Below are 16,309 nucleotides of genomic sequence, written 5' to 3'. Positions count from 1 at the left end.
GGAAAGATTGAAGGCAGGAGGAGAAGGGAACACAAGAGGATGAGATGGTTGGATGGCATCACCAACTCACTGGATGAGTTTGAGCAAGTTCTGGGAGTTGGTGATGGACGGAAATCTGGCGTGCTGCAGTCCATGGGGTCGCAAAGATTCGGACATGGCTGAGTAACTGAACTCAACTGAGTGTATCTTAATGGAAAATTTAACCATGATGAAGGGGGCATATTACTAAGGTCACTTTATCATCGTTGCCTCATCATCTTCATTTTAAGTTGATGAGGCTGGAAACAATACCCTGTATTGCAAACCAACATATGTAAAAGCCCAATCACAATAGACCAATTAATAGCATTTCTATAAAAGAAAGAAAATAAGCCATATGTTTATTTTAAATATATATTTATATTTACTGTCTAAATTACTTCAGTAGCTGACTGATTTCTACAAAAATAGTGGCATAGATACATTTTCCTGGCTTCCAAATTGTTCAACATGTATGCATTTTTTAAAAGCTAGCTAAAGGGATAAACTGTTAACTTATATGGAATGCTCATAATTTGAAGTCAACAGACATTTGGAAGTCTGCCAAAGCTCCTAGCTATGATTTGAAGAAAACCAAGAAGCAAGAAAGCAAATTTATTTCTTATCAAGTTTTGACAAAATTTGTCTTCTAATTTTCATTTTTATAATCAGCTGCTAAAGGCACTCATTTTCATCTACTTGATTAGATGCAATAGAGATTGATTACTGGATTTAATAGTTCTTTTTAATGAAACATTGTCATTAGCTTTTCTATGATTACCTTGAAATACCACAAATCACCCATTAGGTTTTTTTTTCCTATTTCTTTCCCAAATTGTTTGTTCCCTTATTTATTTCCAGTTTCTCTTCTGTACATTCCATATCCAACCTCCAAGCCTTTCATTTCCACCAAACCACTCAGGTTACCTAGGGTAATCCTTGTTCAACATTCCCTTACCATTTACTTAAGCTTATGTTAAACCCAGCTTGGGCCATAAAACCTTCCACTAACTACAAGAAGCAATAATAAGATACCTACTTTTCTTAAAGCAACTCATAAGCTTTACTATTATTTAATATTTTAATTTAAAAATGTTGAAATTATCTTAATTCTCCCTGACACTAAGATTTTCTCCTATTTACAGTAATAATAGCTCACGTTTTTTTATGGAGTTAGTGGGTTCCACAAAGTCAATAGGATTGGTATCATTTCCTTTTCCAGGAGAAGAAATGCAGGCCTTAAGGAATAGAGGACAAAGTCCTTTAACTTATTAATAATATAGTCTTTCTACTAGATTATATTAATAATCAAAGTAACTATAAAGGATAATTTTGTTTGAATCATTGAATCCATTATTATTTGATATTTCCTGAGACTATGCAGTATATATGATCAGTTCAGTCACTAAATCGTGTCCGACTCTGCGACACCATGGACTACAGCATGCCAGGCTTCCCTGTCCATCAGCAACTCCCAGAGCTTGCTAAAACTCATGTCCACTGAGTCAGTGATGCCATCCAACCATCTCATCCTCTGTCATCCTCTTCTCCTCCAACCTTCAGTCTTTCCCAGTATCAGGGAAAGATGACTCTTTTCCAGTGAGTCAATTCTTCTCATCAGATGGCCGAAGTATTGGAGCTTCAGCATGAATAGTCGGGACTGACTTCCTCTAGGACTGACTGGTTTGATCTCCTTGCAGTCCAAGGGCTGAGTGCTGCAGAATTGATGACTTTGAACTGTGGTGTTGGAGAAGACTCTTGAGAGTCCTTTGGACTGCAGTATATATGATAGTAGAGGGCTTTTTATGATTTATTATTAAACATCACTTCTTCTAAAAAATTCTCACCTAAATAATGCTAACATTCAAATGTTGATGATGTTTTCTTTCTAATTATAAAAATTACATCTTGAATAAACGCGAGCCTTATTATAAGTTTAGTATTCCATGGCTTTCCAGTCTCCAGTTAAAACTGAAATATCTAATAACTGTGCCTCATTTCTGAATGGAACTCTTCCACTGATATTTGCAAAATAAATATAATTTTATAGAAAATGCAAATTTCAAGCACATTTAGCTGTTATAATGAAAAATCTCTACATGGTCTATAGTATAGTATAAATGCATTTTTTATAATGACTTATAGGACTTTTAAAATAATGACTTATAGGTCTTAACACTCATTTATAGATTGTCCTGCTTCCCACTGTCAAATTAGATTTTCAGGGCAATGCTAATTGGTGAGTAGGTAAATATTACCAAAATTTCAAACACGAAGTGACTGAAGTTGGCTAGATAACTTGCCTTATGTTACAGAGCAAGCATGAAAATACAAAAAATAAAAACCAAATTTCTGACCCAAAGGCTTTTTTCTATCGAATAATAACTTTGTAATGCTGGAACGGATTTATATGTAAATTCCATATCTCTAGCTTTACAATCGGAGAAGGCAATGGCAACCTACTCCAGTACTCTTGCCTGGAAAATCCCATGGGTGGAGGAGCCTGGTAGGCTGCAATCCATGGGGTCGCTAAGAGTCAGACACGACTTCACTTTCACTTTTCACTTTCATGTATTGGAGAAGGAAATGGCAACCCACTCCAGTGTTCTTGCCAGGAGAATCCCAGGGACGGGGGAGCCTGGTGGGCTGCTGTCTATGGGGTTGCACAGAGTCGGACAAGACTGAAGCGACTTAGGAGCAGCAGCAGCAGCTTTACAGTAACGTAGATCCAGATGAAATAGGATGTCTTGACCTTTCCTGGTATCAGCCTCTCTCCATATTAAAATGAATCATTTGGAAGCTTTTCTTTTGCCCCCTCTGCATATTATTTCTTAATGTTCATCAGGTTTTGTTTTTAAACTTTTTTTGACTCACTAATGTTAAATTTTCTTATTTTCTTTTTACTTCCCCTTCCAATTTCCCTTCTTCCTTGTCATCATTTTCAATTCTTCTACTATACTATACTACTTCTACTATATTCTTTTTCATAATATTCTTTCTAAAAACTAGGATCTAGTTAATTTTGGTTGTTACTTGGAGCATGGGCTTCCCTGGTGGTTCAGATGGTGCATTGTAGGACCCAGGTTCGATCCCTGGGTTGTGAAGATCCCCTGGAGAAGGGAATGACAAACCACTTCATATTCTTGCCTGGAGAATTCCATGGACAGAGGAGCCTGGCAGGCTACAATCCATGGGGTTGCAAAGAGTCGGACACAACTGAGCGATTAACACAACTACTACTATTACCTGAACCATACAGTGTGTATGTTTGTTTCTCTTATTAAATTTTAGGAATGAATAGTTTCTTAAATTTCTTAAACTAGCTTGAATTTTGCTAAGATTAAAACAGTATTTTTTTAAAATGGTGACGAGCATTTTGCTTTAGAAAACATGAGTTTTCATCAAAGTATAACAAGCATACAAGGAAGTACACAAGTCATAAATTACAGATAGATTAATTTTCACAAAATAAAAACACCCATGTGACTAGCATGCAGAAGAAATTTAACATCATTAGAACTGATGGGATTTTAATTGAAATTATGCTGAATCTGTGACTTAGTGTGGGGATATTAAAAATATTGAATCTCCTAATCCATAAAATTATTATACCATTCCCCAGTCGTTCATACCTTCATTAATATTTTCTGAGCAATTTCCCACAGTGCATTGTGTACATATCCTGCACATTTTTCATTAAAGTTACATTTCAGAATCTGATGTTCTTTGATGCTGTCATAAATAATATTTTTGTAGCAATGTAATTCTTTAATAAATTGTTGTATTTAGAATTACACTGGATTTCTTTTCTTGAGCTTGTACCTTGTATAGCAAGTAATCTTGCTATATTGACTAATTTATTGTAACTCACTAATGATAGATTACTTTCAGATATTGTAAATACATAATAATGCAATCTGTGAATAATGACTGTCGCATTCCTTCTTTGTCAGTCCTTGTGGCTGCTAAGTCGCTTCAGTCATGTCCAACTCTTTGCTACCCCATAGACTATAGCCCACCAGGCTCCTCTGTCCATGGAAGTCTCCCAGCAAGAATAATCCTTATGCCTTTATTTTTATCCTTTCCTTGCTTTATTGCCCTGGCTAGGGCCTCCCTAAAATGTTGAGCAAAATTAGTGATAATAAGCATTCTTGTCTTGTTCTTGATCTCAAGGGAGTAAGTTTTCAGTAGGTCACCATTAGTTATTATATTTGCCTCAGTTTTCTGAAGTTTTTTTTTTCTTTGCTTTTAATCATGGTAAATTTTGCCTAATGGCATTTTTGCATATTTGGGGATAAATCTATGATTTTGTCCTTTTGTTCTGTTAACTTTGTTTGATTTCTAAATGATACAAAACATAAATTAATCTTGGATTAAAAAGGATTTGTTTATGTATATTACAGTTGCTGCGTCTTGGATTAAGTTTGTTAAGCATCCCTCCTCCCTTTTTTTTTTTTTTGCAGTGGAGGTCATGAAAGAGACTTTTGATTTTCCTTTCCTATGAAATTCTTGTTTGTTTGATATAAATTTCGAATGTGTCAAATTAAACTTTTTTGGAAGGTTTTCACTGTTTCTATTTTCTGGAAGAGGTAGTGCAAATCAGATTTCCTAAGTTTTCTTTTTTAACTGTATTTTTCTTGGAATTTTGCCATTTCATTTCATGTCAAATGCATTGGATACAACTGCTTATAGGCTTCCCAGGTGGCATTAGTGGTAAAGAACTTGCCTGCCAATGCAGGAGATGTAAGAGATGCTGATTCAGTCCCTAGGTCAGGAAGATCCCCTGGAGGAAGGCATGACAACCCACTCCAATATTCTTGCCTGGAAAATCTCATGGACAGAGGAACCTGGCAGGCTACAGTCCATGGGGTCTCAAAAGTCAGACATGACTGAAGCAACTTAGCATACATGTACACACAACTGCTTTAATTTTACGTCTATGTCTCAATAATCTGTAGGGATGACCCCCTTTATGTTCCTCATATGAATTATATGTGCCTTCTCATTTTTTTAAATCAGCCTTGCTAGATGTTTTGAAAGGGATAATAAAGATATTAATAAAGATATTAACCCTTTCAAAAGAGAACTTTCTTGGTTTTGTTGATATGCTTTTATATTTTTAAAAATTCATTAGATTTTGATTTTAATTTTATTGTTATATTTTCTCCACTTTACCATTTTTTTCTGAAGTCTTGTGAGTAATGATCAGGTCCTGAATTTTCCAGCATTTTCTCTTTTGCATTTAATGTGGGAAGTTTTCTTTTGGTGCATCCTACACATTTGAAAAGATTCTTGAGGAATAACTGACATACCATAAATTGGATAATTTTAAAATGTGTGGTGCACTATGATTTACATATATGTATATATTCATGAAATAAGATAATGACTATATCTGTTACTTGCCAAAATTTCCACATGTGGAATTGTATAATCACCCCTGCTAACTTTCTCTATGGCCCCAAGTCCAGGCAGTGAACATTCTTATACAAATAATTGTATGGACATAAGCTTTAATTTCTCTGGAATAAACACCAGAAGTGGAAGGCATGAATCACATCATAAATAGGATAGAGTCAATTATTTTTCCAAATAATTGAATCATTTTATATTCTGTGAGTAGTGGATGAGAGTCACTGTAGCTCTATATCATTGCTTAGAATGGTCAGTATTTTAAACTGTAGTCCTTAGAGGTGTACAGTGATATTTCAGAGTCACTCTAAATGGTATCAGTTCAGTTCAGTTCAGTCACTCGGTCGTGTCTGACTCTTTGTGACCCCACGAATCACAGCACGCCAGGCCTCCCTGTCCATCACCAACTCCCAGAGTTCACTCAAACTCATGTCCATCGAGTCAGTGATGCCATCCAGCCATCTGATTCTCCGTCGTCCCCTTCTCCTCCCTCCCCCAATCCCTCCCAGCATCAGAGTCTTTTCCAGTGAGTCAACTCGTCGCATGAGGTGGCCAAAGTATTGCAGGTTCAGCTTTAGCATCAGTCCTTCCAATGAACACCCAGGATTGATCTCCTTTAGAAGGGACTGGTTGAATCTCCTTGAAGTCCAAGGGACTCTCAAGAGTCTTCTCCAACACCACAGTTCAAAAGCATCAATTCTTCAGCGATCAGCTTTCTTCACAGTCCAACTCTCACATCCATACATGACCACGGGAAAAACCATAGCCTTGACTAGATGGACCTTGGTTGGCAAAGTAATGTCTCTGCTTTTTAATATGCTATCTAGGTTGGTCATAACTTTCCTTCCAAGGAGTAAGCGTCTTTTAATTTCCTGGCTGCAATCAGCATCTGCAGTGATTTTGGAGCCCAAAAAATAAAGTCTGACACTGTTTCCACTGTTTTCCCATCTATTTCCCAAGAAGTGATGGGACCAGATGCCGTGATCTTTGTTTTCTGAATGTTGAGCTTCAAGCCAAATTTTCACTCTCCTCTTTCACTTTCATCAAGAGGCTTTTTAGTTCCTCTTCACTTTGGGTATAACCAAATCATTGATTTTCCTGTCCTGGCATACATAGTAAATGGAGAAAATGTAGTATAGGCCTAATACCTATCCTTCCCTTTCCACTTGCTTTTGTATATATATTTATTTTTTATTGCAAGCTAGATTTTCTGTATGAAACACTATGGAGATAACTGGAGGCCAGGGAGCATTTCATTCTGCTTATGAGGGACAGTTGGTTTTGCAGTAATTCATCTCATAGCAGTGAGGGATTGTGTCCTTTTAAGGCTGAGTTTCAGATTTTGTGAAGAGTTTTATATTTCTGATTCATATTTAAATTTAGGCCATATCCTCTCAGAGATGTCAAATGATTTGTTGGATTGTTTTCCAGAACCTCTCCTTGGTGTTATGTAGTCAGGTCCAGTTTGTGTTCCCTGCTGGAAGCCCTGATCAGCTGCATAACTTCTCAGGTACAACTTTCTGCTTAGCATTTTGGATCCTCAGTCATCTCTTTTGTATTATAAAAGGACTTAAGAGGAAAAAGTGGTATCAAATTTGGGTCTCATCACAGGTTTCTCCTGTCTCTGAGATCCAGTTCTTCCTTGGGTCTTTGGTGCCTTTTAATAATACCTTTAATATCTTCCAGATTTCCTAGGTTTTCTCAGTAGGAGGCTTGAGCTGAAATGGTCTACCATTACTGGAAGCAGAAAGTGAAAAGTGAAAGTGAAGTAGCTCAGTCGTGTCCAACTCTTTGCGACCCCGTTGACTGTAGCCTACCAGACTCCTCCCTCCATGGGATTCTCCAGGCAAGAATACTGGAGTGGGTTCCCATTTCCTTCTCCAGGGGATCTTCCCAACCCAGGGATCGAACCCGGGTCTCCTGCATTGCAGGCAGACGCTTTAACCTCTGAGCAACAGACATCTCTCTAAATACAATTTTTTGAAAATGTATTAGTTTGTGATAGTTTTGCTTCTTGTAGCCAATCAATCCAAACAATATTAAGAAGATAAAGTATTTCAGGACAAATGTTTCTTGAGGATGCAATCCTTTTTGTCATTGTTTGCTTGATTTCCCATTTAAAATTTGACTGAATTAATAAACTTTTCCACAGTCCTCAACATGTGCCAAGTATGAGCCATCTGTTGGAGGTACATTATTGGGTTACTGTACACTCAGTCAAGAAGATTAGGAGATATATTAGAGAAGATATAAAATATGGGTATGTACATGTTATTTTATTGGCATAAATTAATGACACTTGATCACATATTAAGTCTGAAAATAGATGGTGATGCCATCCAGCCATCTCATTCTCTGTCGTCCCCTTCTCCTCCTGCCCCCAATCCCTCTCAGCATCAGAGTCTTTTCCAGTGAGTCAACTCTTCGCATGAGGTGGCCAAAGTATTGGAGCTTCAGCTTCAGCATCAGTCCTTCCAATGAACACCCAGGATTGATCTCCTCTAGAATGGACTGGTTGGATCTCCTTGCAGTCCAAGGGACTCTCAAGAGTCTTCTCCAGCACCACAGTTCAAAAGCATCAATTCTTCAGCGATCAGCTTTCTTCACAGTCCAACTCTCACATCCATACATGACCACTGGAAAAACCATACACCTGGCTCCGAGCGTGCAGACGCGACGCCAGGCTCCATGACCGACTATGCGCAAAAGCTTGGCCGAGAAGAGCTACCCCAGGTCCGAGGCCAGGGGCCGCGGCCGAGAGGAGCTACCCCACGTCCAAGTGGTGGTGGCTGCGTGGGCCCAGGAGGGCCGAGAGGAGCTACTCCACGTTCAAGATCAGGAGGGGCGGCCGTGAGAAAATACCCCTCGTCCAAGGTAGGGTGCAGTGGCTGCGCTTTGCTGGAACAGCCGTGAAGAGATACCCCACGACCAAGGTAAGAGAAACCCAAAGAAGACAGTAGGTATTGCCAGAGGGCGTCAGAGGGCAGCCACACTGAAATCGTAATCACAGGAAACTAGTCGATCTGATCACATGGACCACAGCCTTGTCTAAAACAAACTTAGTGTCCATCATTTGAAAATAAATGAACTATAAATTGCACGCATCAATATGAATGAATCCCACAAATATAATATTAAGCCAAAAAAAAAAGTCAGTGGCATACTAAAACCTGTAGTATGTACTCATTTATATATTGGAGATGCTCATCTGATCAAGGCAGACTAGTTAATCAGACTATCCATACAACTTGAAATACTGAAAGACAGATAGATGGAGAGAGGGAGACAGAGAAAGATGGAAGGGAAGAGGGATTGAAGAACAAACAAAGGCAGTGGTCCACCAGAAAAATTTACAAAGTGAAGATCAATAGAATTCAGTTGAGTATTTGTAGTTGCCTTTCTCTCTGAAGAGTATACAAATTCAGATAGCTTACTAGAGGTAGAACAATGAACAGAACTTCCAGTAAACTCACCAGGCCATAGGGAATGTAAGAGGTTGTAAATTTTGCTGGGTTTGAATGGGATGCTCAGGGCTGTAGTTTGAGAGCAACAGTAAAGCCAGAAATGACCAACTCTTACCAGGCTCATCTCTGAATCATTTGAATCTCTGTTTGGAATAGATAGATCTGAAAGTGATAGTCTTGTTAGTAGCAAAACCAGAATGAAATTTAACTTGAATTATGTCTACAATTTTCATATAATTTTTGGCATACAATTACAAATGGCCAGGATAAGTAGGAGAAAAGGACATGTGACCAAAACCCAGTTGAAACAGCAGATAATGGAACTAGAATAACAAGTTAACCAGATAAAGAATCTTTCAGATATTCATTAAAAATGCCTATGTTCAAGTAAATAGAAGACAAAATTAATAATTTTAGTGGCAAACTGAAAATTATAAAAAATCAGGTCTTGTTTCATGTACTGAAGTTCTGTAATTAGGCACTTAGACATTAGGAATATTGTCACCTGATAAATGGATTCATTAATTGTGAAATGTCCTTATATTTCTCCAGTTATACTCTGTTACTTGAAGTCTACTTTGGCAGTAATGTACCCAGTCAAGCTCTCTTATGCTTAATTTTACACAGTATATTATTTTCTATACTATTACTTTCAGCCTATCTCTTGAAATTCAAATTAATTCATGTGTAAGTAGCATATAGCAAATAGGATTTGTCTTTTTTCTAGTCTGAAAAACTCTCCATTCTAATTGGAATGATTAGGTATGCTTAAATTTAGTATTATTAATATAGTTTGTTTTAAAGTTGATGATCTTGCCATTCGTTTTCTATTTTCACCATCTCTTTATTTTTCTGTTCCTCTTTTGTGCTTCCTTTTGAATATTGAATATTTTTTTATTAATTCAATTTAAATTCCTCTTTTGAATTTTTATTTGTGGCAGTTTATTTTTTTAATTTTTTTAATCTCTGACTTTGTTTTTAATTCTTAAGCCCTATGATCAGATAGTTTACAAATCTGTGCTAATGATACAGTTCCTCTACTTTTTAACTTTTCTAATGAGCTGGCAAAAGCATCATTACCAATCACACACATATAAGTAGTTCTACAGTTGTGTTTCTGAATTCCTGTTTAAAAGACAATCCTGAATTATAACTTAGTCTGACTTCATGAAGAATGCACAAGCAAAGTTTACTATCATAGCTTGTCACAGTGAATTTTAAAAGCATCTGACCTTAAAGATCATCTATAAAATGTGAGGTGCCAAATATTCTTTATTTGATGCTATACATAAACCATACTAAAATGCCTTTCATTAAGTAAAAGGCAGTATTTTAGATAAAGAATTTTAATTAAATTGGCATAGTTAAGACCAAAAAGATATAGTGGACATTGTCAGTGTGTCTTTAGCCCTTGAATAAATAAGCTAATGAGCACGACTTGAAACACAGGTGACTCTCATGCTGTTCTATGAGATAGTGAAGGGACCTTCTCAGTATTTAAATATATATATATGTATATATACATATATATATATACACCAGTTATAGAAATCTGAGCATAAAACCAATCTCCTGTAGGGTCTGAGAAGGCATTCACCATCTTCCTGTAAAGTCTGAGATTTCTAATTCAAGTTCAATCATCTCTTTAGAAAGAGAAAACAGTGATAGTCCTTGTTGAACTGGAATTATATCAAAATTCAAAAAGCTGACCATATTCATTAAGCCACAAGCCAATCTTATTTAAATCAGGACTGTCCAACAGAAATATTCCATCAGTCATTCATGATCTGAATTCTAGTGTATGAGATCAATTTAAATATGGTACACATAAAAAGTCATGAGACATTTCTGTTTTGTAATAAGTCAGTGGACAACTATTACTCATTAATAGCTTTTTTGAGATAAGCTATCATCTTCCCTTTCTCCCTTCTTCTTAATCCCAGCGAACATCACTTTTGTTCCAGGGATGCACTTCTTGTGATTCTCCAAGTAATCCATCCATGTCTCCTCTCCCCAGGTGATGCCTTTGTTCTTGTTGGGATTCATATAAGAGAATCCAGAAGCTTGACCTGTCTTTCACCCAAACAGACCATGGAGATTTGGCTTAGTCTTGTGCTTGCCTCCCTTTTCCACAATATGGCACGGGGCACACTTATCAACAGAAATCTTGTCCTCAGCGTCACCCATTTTAAAATCGTTCCTTCTCGAACGGCTGAGGTTCCTGCTTCAAGCCGCAAGCGGAAGGTCCTGCTCTCTAAACCAAAGGACACACCCCTATGGCCATTTGAAAACCTCTCCACACATTCTTTGACCTCCTTTCCTTCAAGAGATGCGTTTTATGGCTCCTCCCAGGATTCTAGGTGAATCCTAGTAAACCTTTGTAACCAATACAATGCAACAGCTGTGATGCTGGATAAATTCCTGGGCTGAAATTTCAGCCAACTGACATTATCAGCTATCACCAGCAGAGGGCACCGTGTTGGTCCTCCACCCTGTGCTTTTCAAGCACAGATCACAGGTCACTGTGGTTCTCGGTTTCCATATTTCCTTTCATATCCTGTAGAACTTCCGGTAATAACATAAATTACAGGTTGTCTGCCGGAAACTTGACTCAGGTGTGTTTATATGGATATGTCTTAATTCACTGTTAGCTTGGAAAGATAATTTTGCCAGATAGAGAATTCTACTGACGTTTTATTTTTTTTGTTCAGTATCAGAAAGCTTCTGCTCCATTATTTCGGTTGTCTATGGATTCTGTTGAGAAGGCCGCCATTGCCGTTTCTAGGGAGGTAACGTATCTTTCACATAAGTTTTGATTTTTGTACACTTCACTAATATTCTTTGTATTTCATATAAATATCTAAAAGTCATTTACTAGTGAAATATTTTAAAATTTAAATAGCTGTTTTGTCAATTCTAAATTTTCCATTTGTGTAAATAAAAGGATAATTTATTGGAGTGACAATAGTAACAAAATATAACAAGAGCAAAAATATCTTATTAAAAATAGCAAAAGGCAATGTATTTTTTTTTCTTGCTAACATGCATAAAAAATCTGCACAGACTGTACATAACCAGAATTTGGAGGGCATATAAAATGGTACTTAGTTTTTGGAAATTAATTTGCTATTTTTTACAAATACTTTAAATTTACTTACCCTTTCCCACCATAATTGGCTTTCTATGACTGTATCTGACAGAATTTGGCAAAGATATGTATATAAATATGGCTATAAAAAGGCGCAACAGCTATTTTTAGTACACTATATTGTATTCATACTATAAATGCATTGCAGATTTTATACCCAAATAGATCTTATATAATTGCAGAAGATATCTCCAGGATATATTTTTAATAAAAAGCAAGCAAGTTTATTTCACATGTGTTTACAAGTAAATAAATATTACTTATATAGATGTATTTTTATATGTATGTTTGTTCAGGTACGCTCTTCATTGCTAATCATGGTTACTTCTGTCAAAGGATATATATCTGTGTTTTTTGGAAATTTTACAATGAGCACACATCTTACTTTTAATCAATAAAATAAAATAGTTACATGGAAGCATATTACTGATGATTCTTTTTAACCATCTACTTTATAATTAGTATGATACAGTGAGAAGTTATGCTTAAAACCAGAATTATGGCAGAGGTGGATGGGAAAGAAATAATATTAAAAAATATAGAAAATATATGTGGAGAAAAATTTAATTTTTATGTGAACCATTTATAAAAAACTGACCTCTAATTAGTCAGTGAAATCATTGTACTGGGGGCAATAAATAAAAGTGTCAGAAAGCATGTTTTTTTCACTGTTCTACTGGGATTAAATGTCAGGTGTAATGTAGAATTTACTTAATATCCAGGAGCTTCTCTTGCCATGATATCAGGAAAAGTGACAGCAGTAATCAGGGTCAAAATCCTCTCAATTTTTATCTGATCAGTGTACAGAAAGAGACTTAAAACTATAATCTTGTTGTATAGGGTTTTCATGCCATTTCTTATGATGTGTATGAAATGTTTATTGAGAATTGCTGTTCTTTAGAAAACTGTGTTTCGATTTAACTGTGTGGAATCCAGCAATATTGCTAAATGCAGTTATTAATTCTAATTTGTTACATGTAGATTATTTTGAGATATTCTGGAAACATAAATATCCAATTGAATAAAGATGTGTTCATTTCTTTTCTTGTCAATTATTTTGCATGCATTGTCACCCCTAGACCTCCATAAAATGTTGAAAAGAACTAGTAATAATAGGCATCCTTGCCTCCATTCTTATCTCAGGTTGTATTTCTCAATGTTATTTTACTAATTATGATATTTGCTATAGTTTTCTGAGGCTTTTTTAAAACTCATAACTGGATGGTAAATTTGCCTGATGGGTTGTCTGTGTTTGCAGTGAAAATGACAAGGTTATTTGTCTTTTGTTGAGGAGAATTGATGTTAAAATGTTAAGCCACTTAAGAATCCAGGTTTGGATTAAACTCAGTTTGTTCATGGGTAATAACAATTGAAATGTGTTTGGATTCATAAGAATTTTTTTTCTTATGTTGTCATGATGCATATCAATCTTCCTTTCCTATACTGCCTTTGTCAGTTTAGTGTAAAATTTATAAGGATGTCATTAAATATTTTGGTTAGTGTTTTTATTATTTCTATTCCATGTAATGGGTTGAGCAAGACTGGTATTATTTATTTCTGCATTTTATTGAAAAGTTTACACAATCAGGCATCAGACCATAGAAATCATTTGTAAGAAGGAATTTTATTATGAATACAGTTAAAACCTATAGGATTTTTAAAATTTCTTGTTTTGTTGCAGTGTATTTTTCTGGAATTTTGTCATATCGTATAATTTCAAATATTATATAAGGGTCTCAAGCATCTACAATGATGCTCCATTCTATATTCTTGGTGTTGATGATGTATGTCTTCCTTTGTGTGTGATCAGTCTTGCCAGGAATTATAATTTTTTAACATTTAGCCCCCCAAAAATAATTTTGGGGTTTATCAATGTTTGTATTTTTCTGAATTTCATTAGCTAATTCTGATTCTTTTAAATCCATTATCCTTTTTTGCTTGTTTGTTTAAATCAGCTCTTTGCCTCTCAGTTTTTGAGGTAGCTTATCAGATCTCCAATTTTCAGGGTTTCTTCCTCTACTTTTAATGCTGAAATGTTTCTTTAGACACATTTTGGTAGACCCCAAACATTTTTAACATTTAACATTTTTAACAGCCTTTCTTAGGTGTGAGTGAAAGTGAAAGCTGCCCAGTCATGTCCAACTCTTTGGGACCTCATGGACTATACAGTCCATGAAATTCTCCAGGCCAGAATACTGGAGTGGGTTGATTATATATTCCCTTCTCCAGGAGATCTTCCCAACCCAGGGATCAAACCCAGGTCTCCCACATTACAGGCAGATTCTTGACCAGCTGAGCCACCATATGTAATTGACTTAAAATGAGCTACACAACTTTGAAATAATATAACTTTTGAGATATTTATATATTTGTAAAATCCTCACCACAGTTAGGACTTCCCTGGTGGTTCAGATGGTAAGGAATCTGCCTGCAATGCAGGAGACCTGCGTTCAATCCCTGGGTCAAGAAGATCCCCTGGAGAAGGGAATGGCTAGCCACTCCAGTATTCTTGCCTGGGAAATCCCATGGACAGAGGAGCCTGGTGGGCTACAGTCTATGGGGGTCACAAAGAGTCGGACACGACTAAGCAACTAACACTTTTACCACAATTAAGATGATAAACACATTTATCCCCCTCCCAGGTTTCCATATGCACGTTTGAATTTTTCCTCCTTCTGATCCATTCAAGTTCTGTTCTCTTTCACTCTATGAACTTTTTCATGCAAATTTTTGTGTGCATATATACTTTCTCATTTTTTTCTTGTATAAGCATCAAAGAATGGAATTGTTGGGTTACATGATATGTGTTTCTTTAAGATACTGTAGAAAATACTAAACTGCTTTGTAATTTGATTATATTATTTTACACACTACTAGCAATGAATCTGGGCTTCCCTGGTGGCTCAGATGATAAAGAATCTGCCTGAAATGCAGGAGACCCAGGTTCAATCCATGGGTCAGGAAGATCTGCTGGAGAAGGGAATGACTACCCACTCCAGTATTCTTGCCTGGAGAGCAGTATATTAGGGACCCAGTTATTCTATATACTTGCAAGCACTTATTCTGGTTAGTATTGTTAATGGTAGCACTTCTGATAGGTGGGCAATGCTTTGTCACTGGCACTCTAAATTGCTCGTCTGTAACTTAAGTCCTTGTTCTTTCTGTCCCAGGAGTCCCTCGTGAGGGGGAAAAAGTGGATGCAGACCTGATAGTAATCCTTTAATTCCCTTCTCCAGGGGATCTTCCTGAGTCAGGGATGGAACCCGGGTCTCCTGCATTGCAGGCAAATTCTTTACTGACTGAGCCACTAGGGAAGCCCTTTGAATGTACAGTTTATTGCTTTCAGAAATTTATCTGTGAAATACTACGGAGATAATTGGAGATATGGAGATAACTGGATGCTTTTATCTTCCTTCAGGAGGTATTTCCTTTTGTTTCTGGGAGGCAGCTAGGGTAGGAAGTTGAGTCAGTGGTTGAATCTTTTGAAGTTGGATCTCAAGTTATATGAATAATTTTCTATTTCAGGTTTATATTAACATTTAAAACATAGACCTTTAAGGATGTTAAATTCACCCCTGGGTTGTTTTCCAGATCCTCTCTGCCAGGGTGGACCTTGAACCCAGTCTGTTTTCCCTGGCTTGGTGAGAGGACTGGAAGCCCAGATCAGCTGCTTCAACTTTTTTCTTAGCATCCTGTGTTGTTAGTCACCTCCTTTGGATTAGCGAAAGGCTTGTGGGGAAGAGGGGTACCAAATTTGTGTTTCATTGCCTGGGTTTCTCTTCTGAGATCCAGTTTCTTCAAATGCTTGCTTCCTTTGGGTTTGTGATACCTTTGAACAAAATGTTTAATATCTATCAGCTTTCCTAGTTTTTCTTAGTGGGATGGTTGGGCAGAAATGGCTAGTCTACCATTACTGGAAGAAGACAGACCTGCACATGCTATTTTTTGAAATATGTTTTAGTTTTAATTATTTTTCCTCCTAGATTCAATTTTCCTATCTTTTGCCAGAATGTTTCTTTAGTTTCCTTTATGTGCCAGGTATGCATGTGTAGGTACATTATTGAAATGTAGCCTAAAGGAAAACAGACAAGTAAATACAGAGTATTTTATAAAAGATAAATTTTATAGTAATCCTTTATGCTGTAATAATAGCCAGAATACTTACCTGTGGGCTTTCCAGGTGGCACTGGTGGTAAAGAACCTGCCTCCCAATGCAGGAGATGCAAGAGATGTGGGTTCGATCACTGGGTGGAGAAGATCCCCTGGA

General features: G+C 36.6%; 1 pseudogene; it reads right to left on the bottom strand.

Moving 5' to 3' along the window:
* Positions 1 to 10,771: 10,771 nt before the first annotated feature.
* Positions 10,772 to 11,081, bottom strand: LOC148773244 (cytochrome c pseudogene; annotated as a pseudogene).
* Between the last annotated feature and the right edge of the window lie 5,228 nt (positions 11,082 to 16,309).

This window comes from Moschus berezovskii, chromosome X (assembly GCF_049115385.1).
Source record: "Moschus berezovskii isolate FMDL1 chromosome X, NW_MosBer_1.0, whole genome shotgun sequence".
NCBI classification, from domain to species: Eukaryota; Metazoa; Chordata; class Mammalia; order Artiodactyla; family Moschidae; genus Moschus; species Moschus berezovskii.
This window is presented reverse-complemented; position numbering and strand designations above follow the sequence as displayed.